Genomic DNA, 15137 nt, shown 5'->3' with positions numbered 1-15137 from the left:
TTTGAGCCAATCAGGACCACCAATGTCATGATTCAAGAGCTCCTTAGTGGAATAGCAAGAGTCATATGGAGATCATACTTTTGATTGAATTTCAGAATTTGCGAGATATACTTCTAACTTTCATCTAATTACTCTCAAAACCTCTGACAAATAACACAAATCGACTAGCATACTGACATCCGACATTACAGTAATTTTGCGAATTTCAAAAATAATTATCGTTAGTTTTGTCGATATTTTCATCAAGAAAATCTCGATCCGTCATCGTCTTCTCGGCCATCTTGCAAGAGCTTATACGGAATAACTTTACACCAATGTAAATATATTAAGTATTTTCTAAAACTTGATTCTCTGAAAAATAAAATATCCGCGAAGCACAAAAATTAAGTCTACCTTTTTATCTGCTATCAAAATGCGTACATATTTTCGGAGCACATGTGCTAACAAAAAACAACCAAAAATTGATGATAATCTGAACCATATTATCACCATTTTTTTAAACTCTAACCAATTACTTTTGTCAACTCGTTCGACAAATAACTATTTAGATTTATGCTTATCTAAGTATTTTTAACCTGATTCTTAGATCAGGTAAATCGAATTGATCTTAAATTGGAAAATTTATCATTTTAAATTAAGTTGAATTATTTATATTGGTTACAACAATTTTTACTTATCATACTAGAAGGGTCTTGTCACGTTTTTCACTTTCTAGTCATTTCAAAATCATTTTAATAATATTACATTAGTTCAACTAAAACAATTTCATTTCAATTCAACAAAACGCTTTTTGTTGATAATGAAATTCATTTATAACTATCATAGAAAATTTGACTTGATTAATAGAACGTTTGATCACGAAATATGTAAAATGAGGTGGAGTTTATATACTTGATCAGTTTTTCTGTGTTTTATTTGTACCACATTTACTTGTAATATTAATAACTAACAATGCAAACAATAATTTACCATATCGTCCCATCCAGGAATCCATTTCATCCACCGACATTCTGTGCCCCTTCGGGGCTATTCCTTAAAAATACCAGACCTTTTTAATTACATTGCAAACACTACTTTTCAGATCACAGCATTTTTTTGAAAATTTCAGATATTACAATTACACGTTGTTAGCAAAAAAACTTCAAAAAGTTTACACAAATTTAAATAAATTAGTCACTATACGAATACACAGTAATTTTTTTAGCAATATTTTATTCATTTTCTAAATTTATTTTTGAAAAAGAGCACTTTACGTAACCTATAGAATAAATAATAACAAATCATTCAAAATCGGCGCGCGTTTTCCGAGGTCCGTCGGCGCTGGAAGCACGCAGCAGCACTGTCGCAATTTCCTAGGAACCAGACACTATTCGTCTCACTCTATCGCTGATGCCGAACCATAATAAATCCTATATGTTTCTCTTTCGTACATATTTGCCGAAACGAACAGAAATGCATGCGTGTTTTGTATTGTCTATTGTGCAAAGATTCTTAAACGTTTTAGAGAGGGAATACTGTAATAATATTGCTGAAACACTCAAACTTCATTCGGAAGGTTCTAAGGTTTCTCAACAAAAATTAATGTATTATTTTGGCAAGGTTGCTTAAGGCAAGTTGCAACAACTTACTGATAAGTATACAAAATCAACTTCCGCAATAAGAATTGATTTTCAGTTAGTATTTTTTTTTCTTATAAATTACAATCTGTCTAAATTTAAATAGAAAGACATTGAGTAATTAGTTTGACAAATAACATATTAAATTTTAAAAGGAAAACCCAGTGGTTCACCTTTTATTAGTGTACTAAATTATATTATAATTTTGGTATAATAAAGAAAAAAAAGAAACTCAAATATACATACAATTAAAAACAAAGTACATTACACAGACTACATATACACATACATACACACACCTATTTTAAATAATATGGTAGAACAACTTATTACTGATTAATATGTTAGATCTATTAATTGTATTCTTTTTAATCTTATATTATGTGTGGTGTTGTAAAGACTTGCGATCAGTTCGTTTGGATGGTTCAGTTAGTATTTAGATAAAATATTTAACTGTTTATTTCGAAAATAACATTTTTGCTCTCACTAAAAAATAATCAATACAATTTCTAATGGATGTTTTTCCTCATAATATCTGTAATAATTAAATTAATTTTTTAAAAACATTTCTTTCCCATTTATTTCGTGTTCTAAAAATGTATTTTATTTAAGTGGGCGTCGACACTAGCTACCTACAAATACGGAATCTACATATGCACGAAAAGCAAATTTTCATAATTCAACTGTTCTTAGACCTATAATAATTTAATGTGTTATTCCAGATTATAAAATCTATCGTCATACAAAGTTTCATCAAAAACGACAAAAAAATGTAATGTAATTACGAAGAAACGGCACGGATGATCTTTATCAAAAGCGATTGCCAACGAATATCTTAAAACAGTTTTTGAATTTTCAAAATAACTATTGTGGGATAAAACGTGGGCGAAAAATTTTACACTTTTCTTCTAATTACAAAGAAACGGAATAAAGATATTTTAGTTCATAATGAAAATAATGTTTAATTCAAGGTTTCATCGGACTTGTGCATGTCTTATACTATATACATATGCACATACATACATTACATAACTATATATATTCATATATTAGCTAGCTTGATTCGTATTAAATTTATTTTGATATCTTAGGTCACTAGGTCAAAGCGTTGACTTATCCAAAAATATTAACATCAAATGATATTTTTTAGTTTTCTAAACATAGTTAGTGATACTACATAACATACAATGTGGTTTCTGATATTTTGGCAGATCTTCGAATTAATGGAAATACTCTTTCTAAACGATCTAAAAATTAATATCAAAACCTAAGTGATTTACACTTCTAATAATTTTTTTTTAAATGAGGTCAAATAAAATATAGAATTGAATTAAAAATCAATTAAAGGAATCTATTAATAAAAGCAACGTATAACAAAAAACCAATGGATTTTCAGTTAGCTATATAGATCAAGATCATTATATATATGCATTGTACAATATAATAGGAAATACAATGATTTTGTAAAATATTCTCAAATTTTCATAAATTTTTAAAACTATTAAACGAAATTCTGTCCGCCAGTTTTATCCGGAAGGTAGGTTACATAAAAGACCGTGAAACTCAAAAAATTCATTCTTTTATGGAAAAAATCACTATAAAAAGCCATTTTTCTCGGCAGTTAGAAACAGAGCATAAATATTAATTTTCATCATAAAGCGGAGATTTTCCATCTTATCTGCATATTACCATTAAAAAACATATACTATGTATTGGGAAATTCGCAACTGTAACATAAATTTCTTGTGTTGTATTTTAATAATAAAATATTTTAATAGTAAAATAATGAACATGTTATTGCTGATATAATCAAAGTATAGTAAGTGTTTATAATTACATGTAAATTCAAAATAATATATAATAATTTTCAAAAACCGTGTAAAATCGAAAACGTGTTAAAGAAATAACGTTTAAAACAAGGGATAGGTCATGGATAGGTGTATTGTATTATAATCTATTATTGTATTATTACAAAGTAGCCAAACTTTTGCAAAATATTTGAAATATACTTTGGAATATTCACATTTGTATCGATCTCAATAGTAATTAACATATTTCATATATTGAAAGCTTAATAATCTCTAATTTTGGTTACAAGAATATTTCAATAAAAAATTAAAAAGAAGCCTAAAAAGTCTTATTGCAAGTTTAGAAATCATATTTCAATACTCTCGTACACTCAAATCATATTTCATTAATTAACAAAATTCTCATATACTTGTAAGCATAACAACATCTGAATTTGAAAAAAATATATAGAGTCCTTGTACAAACATGTACGTATAGTCATTGTAATTGCAAGTTTTGCATTCGTATTTCGAAATTCTTACAAAAACTAAAATGCTATTTCCTAATAATTTCGTATAATTCCTTCCTATGGAGTCGGTTTGAGAGCCGATGATATATCCAAAGCTTGTTTTGTGTTAGTATGCGTGCCGCCTATAGATTAGTGGTGCCGTCGACTGCGGATTCCGGGCCGCCGGGACGGGACGGGGGGGGTCACTTTCCCTCTCGACCTTGGCATTGGCCGCCATTACATGACCCCCCCATTTCCTCCGGCTGGCGGCTCCGACAGCTCCGACGGCATTGGTATGAGTGCCTGTGAGTGCCGCACCGAACGCAACACCCACGTGAGTGCGCATGGCGTAGCCAATCCTAACTCACTTGCCGATTCTTCGAAAGACTTCTCAAAAATCGGAACATATTCATATTTTTAATGTTTTAAACTTCTCTCGAAACTTACATTTATCTTTTTAAAGCATAGAAATTGAAATCGATCAAGGTTTCGTTCGCATTGATTAAATTTACGTTAAAATTAAAATCGGTTCAAAGTCGACACAAATCATTAAAATTCCACGTCATTTTACCAAATTGCAAACTACTTCAAGAACTAGTGGGGCGCATGGCATCGTGCCTTAAGGCAAATTGCTGGAACTTCTCGTACCAAAAATTATTATTTTTTAAAAAACGAATAACATTTTTGAAAAAATTTTACTTCGAAAAAATTAGATTTTTGAGAAACTATAAATTCGTCAACAAATTACTTTTTTTGAGAAAAAAAATTGTTTGAAAAAGAAAGTTTTCTTTATTTTGGCATAGTTTGGAAATTCTGAACTTTTTTCAAAGCTTTGACGAAATGTCAAAGCGCGTAAGCGCCGCGTCGCCTTCTAACGGATAAACATTGGTACGGAACCCATAGGAATGTAAACAAAATTTATACTTATTGTTAAAATCTCTATATCTGGTAATTTGATGTGCAATATGTCTAATGATCATTTTTGACCGCCAAATGGCTTTTTTTTTACTCTTTTCATTAGATCTTCGAAACCGCTAGATCTGCCTTCATCTTGTCAATACAAGTAAAATGTTTTATGGATTTTTAAAATCGGACGCTCTTAAAAACCGTGTTACCGTGTTTGGCACTTTTTGCCCCGTATCTTCGGAACGACTAAATCTGCCTTCGCCAAAAACTAATCAGCACGTCTCCTTATCAGTACGAATCGAATGTTTTTTAAATTATTTAAATCGGTTGATCGGTGTTCCCGAAATCGTCGACGAAAATTTGTATCCGCACACACATACACACACACACATACATTCATTTTTTCTAAGGTATGCCAAAATATTCAAAAACCTTTAAAACGTCGAGAAATGCAAAAATTTTCATTTTCGATTTTTTTGCGATTACTATAACTTATCCTACGGGAAGTTAAAAAGAGATTGCAATAAACAGAGAGAAACGTAGCAGGAAACAAATTTCTTCAAAGCTGAACCAATTTTTGTTTGAAATTTATGCATATGTTGTCAGAAAAATTTCTTCTGAAGTTCCACAAACAAGTTCGTGTTTTAGGTCGGCTGCTTCACATCATATATACTGTCGATATACCTACAGATTCACAAGCCATGTAATGAAACGTTAGCAGATCAATTGGAATTTTGACTCAATATAAAGATCAAATTCTCGCCTCCGAAATCTTAGAAAAATACGTAGATATTCAATTTGAAATGGTTATATCTATGGAGAATAAAAGTATACTCTACTAAGTCAGTACATATTACTTCTACCCTACGACAAGGTTCTTGCATGGTTCTTGCCCTCCTGTTGTATTAAATGGTGTACTGATTCCTGTGTCCAATGTAGTTAAATATCTTGGTATACCTTGGTATATATACATACATACATATATATATACATACATATACTTGGTATATCTTGGTATACATAGAAGGAATGGCAGGATTCTTACGAGGGCCTTCAGTAAACTATATAATATCTCTTACGGTATGTTATCAATAGCGCAAAAGGGAATGAATGAGTTTATGTTTCAACTTATCTTACGTACTATTTTTAAGACTTATCTTTTCACGTGTACTATTGTAATATATATGTATATGTCTGAACTGATCTAGATGATCCAAAGAACATTTGACTTAGAGGAAGGTTTGGAATTAACGAAGAAAAAAAAAACAAAACGGCAAATAGGGACGCAGAAATGTTTATTTGATAGATACACAACAGCATATCATAATTTTGGAATAGAAGACTCACTTGGCGCGACCACACCAATGAGAAAAAACAGCTAGTTGAATTGACTCGTTGAAAAAAATCTATTCATCGTGCGTGAAAAAAAATGCTTCTACAAAATTATGATATGCTGTTGTGTATCTGTCAATAAACAAAACAGTCCTATTTTTCTTATTAACAGTCCACAAAAGGTTTTAATTAATATTAAACGCATGAGAAAGTTAAGTACATACATACAGCAGTAAATGTGTTGATTTACAATCGAAAAACACAAATACTAATTATTTGCAATATATAGAAATGCAATATATTACTAGAAAGATATAACATGAATGGGATTTTTATTTTCTGTGAAATATACTTTATAATTGAAATAAAGAAGGGTAACGGCACAAAAACTAAATTAATACTGATTCTGTTCACAAATAAATCATACACTTTGATATTTTACTTAATGATGACAGCGGAGATTTAATGCCATTGGTATGGATTTGAGAAACATAGAAGATCTGAGAATATTGCCAAAAACATTGAAAACCAGGAAAAAGCTATATCATTCCATACAATATTAGTGTTTAGTCTGAGACGTGATATTTTGTTATTAACTGCAATAATAACTTATTATTATAAGTTATTATAAGCTCTTTGTGATGACCTGTTGATGACGTGGCAACCCAACGGTTGCCCTATCTCTTGTTGAAGTTATTATTGAAATGTCTCTAACAGTGTTTACGTATGAGATTTTCACTTACTTAGAAATGTATTGCTATTTACATTTTCAAGCAAAAATCGATGTCACTACTGCTTGATATCAGGTTGTTCGAGGCAGATATCAAACTTGTAAACTTCTGAATGAAAAGAAGCCCAAAGCGTAGGATTATGTTTTAATATAAAACTTTTACCACGGTCATAATAAAAACAGTGAATTTTGAAAATATAAAAATAAGAAGAAAACAAAAATATAACACAAACTAGCTGTAAGTGGAATTCTGTCTTAAGGCAATTAAGGCATCGTGCCTTAAGGCAAATTGCTGGAACTTCCCGTACCAAAAATTATTATTTTTTTTAAAAACGATTAACATTTTTGAAAAAAAATTTTTACGAAAAAATAAGATTTTTGAGAAACTATAAATTGGACAAAAAATTACTTTTTTCTGAAATTTTTTTTTTTTAATTTTTTTTTTTGAAAAAAAAATGTTTTCTTTATTTTGACATATTTTGGAAGATCTAAACTTTTTTTCAAAGCAATCGTACTGCTTTAACTGCATAAAGACGAAATATCAAAGCGCGTAAGCGCCGCGTCCCCGTCTAACGCGTCTAACCCGTCTAACATTGGTACGGAACCCATAGGAATGTAAACCAAATTTATACTTATTGTTAAAATCTCTATAAAATATCTGATAATTTGATGTGCATATGTCTAATAATTATTTTTGACCGCCAAATAGCATTATTTTTTACTTTTTTTACTAGATCTAGCCTTTATGAAAATTTTATCAATTCTTCATCTTGTCAATACAAGTAAAATGTTTTTTGAATTATTAAAATCGGACACTCCGTTCTCTTAAAAACTGAGTTACCGCTTTCGGCACTTTTTGCCCCGTATCGTCGGAACGGCTAGACCTGCCTTCGCCAAAAACTAATCAGCACGTCTCCTAATCAATAGGAATCAAATGTTCTTTGAATTATTCAAATTGGTTGATCGGTGTTCCCGAAATCGTCGACGAAAATTTGTATCCGCACATACATACACACACGCACACACACACATACACACACACACACATACATCCATTTTTTCTAAGGTATGCTAAAATATTCAGAAACCTTTGAAACGTCGAGAAATGCAAAAATTTTCATTTTCGATTTTTTTGCGATTACTATAACTTGCCCTACGGGAAGTTAAAAAGTGTAAAATTTTGTTCAAAATATTCATCTTAATATCAGTTTAATATCGTTACATTACTAAATAGCTGTTCATAAACAAATCTAAAAACCAAATTATTTAAAAAGTAATTTTTGATAATATTATGAATGTTAATAATCGTATTTTAAAGGTTATGTGATACACCCCTGCCCAAATTTCCCGAAAGCAGGCCCACCATAAATATCGTATTGCGTCGTGCGACGGCAGCCATGTTGCCGAGAGAGGTGGGAGATCGCGGGATTCACCCACACAACGTTTTGAGGATATCCTTGTACTTGAACACGATTTTAAATCAGACTTTTCAAAATATACAACTTTCGACGAAGCCAGATTATATTTATATATATAAATGGAAAAAAGTTTCATTTCATAATCTTCATCATATTGAAAGTTTAGGTCTCACAATTAGGTTGCTAGATACCAAAATAGTCAGAATTTGGTTGCCAGTGTTAAGTACACTTTTAACTTCCCGTAGGATCAATTATAGTAATCGTCCAAAAATCGAAAATGAAATTTCCTTTGGCAAAGACAGGAGATTCCAGCCGTTTCGGAGATACGGAGCAAAGAATGCTGAAAATAGAAATCGAGTTTTTTGACAGAATAAAAAACTTCGTAATAGTGGGGAGAAGTGGTGATTAGTTTTTAACAAAAGCAAGTCCAGTTATTTGAAAACTTTTAATATTCCTCGAATATTTCATTACCGTACGGGAAATTCCAGCAATTTGCCTTAATCATTCAAACTTGTACATTTAGCTCTGTATCTTTGAAATGGCTGGTCCAGCCGTTTCGGAGATATTGAGCTAAATGTTAAAAAAAATGCAGTTTTTGAGAGAACTATAACTTTCTGCTTGTGGTGACGAAACGATTGTTTTTGTTTTATTTATTTCCTTTTTCTATATTTTGTCTATAAAATACAAATAATAAAAGTTACAGTAATCATTATAATCTATTTGAAAACTTTTAATACTCCTCGAATATTTCATTACCGTACGGGAAATCCCAGCAATTTGCCTTAATCATTCAAATTTGTACATTTATCTCTGTATCTTTGAAATGGCTAGACCTGCCTTTGACAAAAACTAATTAGCACATCTCCTTATCAATAGGAATCGAATGTTTTTTGAACCATTCAAATCGGTTGATCCGTGCGCCCGAAAAAAAAATTGTATCCATACATACATACACACACAAATCCATTTTTTCTGAGGTATGTCAAAATGTTCAGAAATCGTGAAGAAATGTAAAAAATTTAACTTCGATTTTTGGACGATTACAATAACTTACCCTACGGGATGTTAAAAAATATAAAATATGCAAAGTAAAAAATGTTTCGGCAAAAATAATTTCGTCGCGTCACGAAACTTTATAATGTAAATTCATATTTGAATGCCAAGTCTATAGTAGTATTATTAATGCAAATTAATGTAATATTATATGTATATAATAGATATGAATATATATTATATGTATATAATATTTAAAATATTCTCGAAATCATCAATATAATCATTATAGCCAATTAATTTGCATACATTAAACTTATGATAAACTTATTTATGCAATATGATTATATCGTCTATTATATATACCCATTGGCTTACATTTTTAAATGAAATATATTTGATGTTACTATAATTATTGTTCATCAAACTGCCCAATAATTATAAATGTACAATTATAAATAATTATTGGTATAAAGTTTTTCAGGAAAAGCTTTATGATCCACCATTACATTAAAAGACTCTTATGTTTTAAAAATAGAGCATCGGTAAAAGTTTAATAAATATTTAGTTAAAAATAGCACAAAGTATAAATAATCCAGGGTTCAAGAGTGGCAACATCTAAATCTGCAAAAAAGGTACAAAGTAGCAATCACATTATGCCATAGGTCGGAGATCTTTAACCGGCTTTTAAACCCAAAACCTCTGTTGTCATTGTAATTCAACTTTCAAGTTTAAAAACCATAACCGACCCTGAAATATATATTTATATATATATATATATATATATATATATATTAGGGTGGTCCTTAAAATGGTCATTTTCGAATTTTCTTGCTCCCAGGGGCTCAAATGGTTCCAAATTGATGAAAAACAATTCTCTGAAAGTTTTAGCTCTTAATATTAACGTTTAGATAGAGCGCAATTCAATCAAAATTTTGTATGAAATAGCATGAAAAAATTTTCAAAAATTTCAAAAATGTTTTTTAGATGTAATTTAGCGAACAAATGAATGAATAAAACTCATTCATTTGCCGCTAAGTTATACCTAAAATATTTTTATTAAATTTTCAAAATTTTCTTCATGCTCTTTCCATACAAACTTTGAATCAATTGCGCTCTATCTAGACGTTAATATTAAGAGCTAAAACTTTCAGAGAATTGTTTTTTATCAATTTGGAACCATTTGAGTCCCTGGGAGGAAGGAAATTCAAAAATGGCCATATTAAGGACCACCCTAATATATATATATATATATATATATATATATATATATATAAAGATATCAAAATTAATACTCGAATGGCATAAACATATGCTGATGTAAACCAAGAGTACGAACAAGTTTTAAACAAATCCCAATCATATTTTTATCCATATATAAAATGCCAAAAACAACGAATAACTGTGGCATTAATTAACAATTAATGCGTACAATTTTGAAACCCATTCAAGTTGGTTGAACCATACTGTTGAAAATGTAGAGAACACTTGCTTGAACTATATAAGTGAACTTTAAACATTATAAATCTTGTTACAGAACCTATAGAAATAAAAACAAATAGTGTATTTACTATTGAAATCTTTATAAAATATCTGATAATTCAATGTGCATATGTCTAATGATTTTAACGTAAAATGTTTTTTGAATCATTCAAATCAGACGCTCCGTTCTTTAAAAAACTGAATTACTATTTTGGACACTTTTTACCTTTTACTTTTGACATTTTTAATTATTATTTTGACACTTTTCGAAACGGCTGCACCTGCCTCGGCTAAAAATTAATGGGCAAGTCTTCTCGTCAGTGGGAATGGAATGTTTTCTTTAATCGTTGGAATCGGTTGATTTGTGCTCTCGAAATCGTCGACGAAAATTTGTATCCGCACCTACATAGGTACTACAGACACACCCACAGCATCACTTGTAAAGTGTCACTACTTAGGAGGAAAGTATAATTAAGATAGAGATTCATCATAATCTAGATTCTACCCCCATGAAGTAATGCCTAACTGTGGTTTCCGTGGGAATAAGAGGCAAGAGATAAGCGGAAGTTTTAGTCGGTATTATATCCAAAGGTATTGAGCCCGACATACCCAGACAAAAGACCAAGTCTGGGATGCGTAAAAAAAATACACATCCACACATACAACCGATTTTACCTAAGCTGTGCCAAAATGTTCAGAAACCTATGAAAAGCAAAGATATGCAAAACTAGTGGGGCGCATGGCATCGTGCCTTGAGGCAAATTGCTGGAACTCACCGTACCGTAATTAAACATTCGAAGAATATAAATAATCAGTCAACAAAAATGTCTATGAATAAATAATATAAAAACTAGAATTTTCATTATTTGTTCCTTGTAGACAAAATGTGAAAACTTATTAGATTAGACGACGTTGTTTATATATGTTTGAATAAAATATATATAAAAAAAAATCTAATTAAGCGACTTATTGTTAGAATGAACATATTTTATTTCAAATGCATCAATTTTTCGTTCGCAAAATATATGCACTGAGTTAACAATTTTAAATAGTTCATGTAGTATCAACTATAGTATAGTTCGTATAGTTACTATACGAACATAAAAAGTATTAAAAAAATATTTCAAACGTGAGATTCGATTTCGATCAGTTTTGACTTTCTTATCTACTAACGCAAACAAAAACTGCACTGACGCGTCAACCAACTCAGCTATAACGACATGCGCTATTATAGGATGTCTAGGATCTAATAGGAATTTCTGCACTTCTTGCTCTGTATCTTCGAAACGGCTGGACCTGCCTATATCAAAAACTAATCAGTACGTCTCCACATCAATAAAAATCGAATGTTTTTTAAATCATTCAAATCGGTCGATTTGTTCTCTCAGAAACTGCCATTTTATGCACTTTTTGCTCCGTATCTTCAAAACGGCTAGACCTGCCTTCGCCAAAATTAATCAGCACGTCTCCTTATCAATACGAAACGAATGTTTTTTGATATATTCAAATTGGTTGATCGGTGTTCCCGAAATCGTCAACGAAAATTTGTATCCGCACACACACACACACACATACATCCATTTTTGTTAAAGTATGCCAAAATATTCAGAAACCCTAGAAACGTAAAGATATATAAAATTTTACGTTTTCGATTTTTTGCGATTACTATAACTTACCCTATGGAATGTTGAAAATTCATTTTAAGTTTTTGTGAAAATACTTGCCCTACAAGCCCTTAACAAAGGCCAGGAAGATCTGATCCTTCCTTTGTCTATAATATAATCAAATGTTTGCACAAAAAAATGAATCAAATGTGAAACACTCAGATCAATTGCGTGAAAGCAAAGTTGAAAAATGTACACAACATGCATTCATAATTAAAATATTTTTTATTTATGCTTTGTGTGTAAGTAACCATGTAATTGCGCGACTGCACAGCAGACGGTTGTAGAACCTTTCGCTCGAAGCGAAGTTACGCATAAACAGACGACTGTTGGGCTAGGTCCGAAACCTTTCGCTGAATACCGAACTGATCTATGATACCGCATTTCTATTTATAATTTATGTTTATGTGTACATGTAACCACGTCGAATCCCATTATAGATTTTTGTTTCTTTAAATTTATGTTAACTAGAAACACCTGCGCATAAACACATAAAAATATATAATAAAATAAACTTAAATTACGTTCTTCGAGCATTAAATAAATAAAAAATTCACCCTATTTCGAACAATTTTCTTGAACAAGTTATTTGTGGGCATATTTGCATGGTATTATCTAATTCGTACTCTTTGTCCTATAATTAACTTCCCGTAGGGTAAGTGATTGTAATGAGCCGAAAATCGGAATTGAAAATTTTTACATTTCTCGACGTTTTGAAGGTTTCTGAACATTTTGGCATACCTCAGAAAAAATGGATGTGTGTGTGTGTGTTTATGTATGTATGGATACAAATTTCCAGTCACGTTTTCAGGCGCACGAATCAACCGATTTGAATGGTTCAAAAAACATTCGATTCCTATCGATAGGGAAAAGAGCTGATTAGTTTTTGGCAAAGGCAGGTCCAGCCGTTTCGGGGATACGGAGCAAAGAGTGCAGAAAATAGAAATCGACTTTTTGAGAGAACGGAGTATCCGATTTGAATGATCTAAAAAACATTCGATTAGTAATGATTGGGAGAAGTGTTAATTAGTTTTTGGCAAAGGCAGGCCCAGCCATTTCGGAGCTAAATATGTAAAAAATGGCAGTTTTTGAGAGAACTAAGCGTCCGATTTGAATGATTCAAAGAACTTTCTGCTTGTCTTAACAAAATAATTGATTTTGGAAAAAAAAATTTTGTTTTAATTTTTTTTTTTAATTTTTTGTATATCGAAAATAATTCAGATTTTATTTTTAATTCTGACTATAGTTCTAAGTTTTAATATACTTTAAACAAATAATTTCAACTTTGCAATTCAATTTATATAATTCTTATAAATATTAGACAATGTTACAATATTTATAATAATCTATTTGAAAACATTCAGTATTCCTCGAACATTTCGTTACGGTACGGGAAGTTCCAGCAATTTGCCTTAAGGCACGATGCCACCCACCCCACTAGTTTTTGTGTGAATTTTGATTTTCAATAATGGAGAGTTGTAAATACATCACGTTGATGAAAATGTTGCTTTTCCGGTAAAACAAGTCTATGTATACCGTTATCAAGTGGGTTTTCAGAATTATATATGAAAAACTTCTTTATTCATACTTTGTTAACTTCCTAAATGTAAAACATATGCACATCAAATTATCAGATATTTCATAGAGAATAATAAGAATTAATTAACTTCCCGTAAGCTATAGAAAATGTTTATATATCTTTACGTTTCAAACGTTTCTGAACATTTTGGCATATCTTATGAATGTAAAAATGGATGTATGTGTGTGCGGATACAATCGACGACGATTTTGCGATTCCTACTGATAAGGAAACGTTCTGATTAGTTTTTAGCAAAGGCAGATCTAGCCATTTCGGAGATACGGGACAAAAAGTGCTAAAAATGGTATTTCAGTTGTTGATATAACGGAGAGTCCGCTTTAAATAATTCAAAAAACATTTTACTTGTATTGACAAAATGAACAACTGGTGAAATTTTTGAAAGGGCCGGTCCTGTGTCTCTGGAGATACAGTGAAAAAATTGAAAAATAATGTCATTTGGCAGTCAAAACCTAACATTAGACATATGTACATCGTATTATCAGATCTTTTATAAAGATTATAATAATAAGTACAAATTTTGTGTATATTTATATGGGTTCCGTAAAAATGTTCACCCGTTATACTGCGACGCGGCGCCCACCCGTTTCTATATTTCGTTTCTACGCAACTACACGGATAACGTATCGCGATTGCTTTGAAAAAAGTTCAAAATTTCCAAAATATTTCAAAGTTTAAAAAAAATCAAATTTTTCAATGAAGTCCATTTTATGAAAAATTTTAAAAATCTCACAAATCGATTTAATCGATCGAGTTCTAAAAGAAAATTAATTCACCACAAATTTAAATTTTAATTACTGGTACAGGAAGTTCTAACAATTTGCCTTAAGACAAGATGCCATGCACCACTAATATTAATCAAATAAGAGTCAATCACAGTTAATAGAATTTATAGACAATAATGAAGCTAACCAGTGTTCAACATTTCCTAAAACTGGAGGATCATACAAATTTTATAGTCGTCCAACTTCTTCAATAAATTATGCAAGCAATTTATACTTGTTCATCTATGCCGAATATTCATTTATAAATTACTGCAATTTATATTATAAAATAGCTAACCCGGCAAGCGTTGTTTTGCTAAGTAAGGTACATTCTAAACA

This window comes from Ctenocephalides felis, unplaced genomic scaffold (genome assembly GCF_003426905.1).
Source record: "Ctenocephalides felis isolate EL2017-DRISC unplaced genomic scaffold, ASM342690v1 CF-g0.4_SCAFFOLD_03571, whole genome shotgun sequence".
Lineage (NCBI taxonomy): Eukaryota > Metazoa > Arthropoda > Insecta > Siphonaptera > Pulicidae > Ctenocephalides > Ctenocephalides felis.
The sequence above is the reverse complement of the archived record's forward strand: the minus strand, read 5'-3'. Positions refer to the sequence as shown.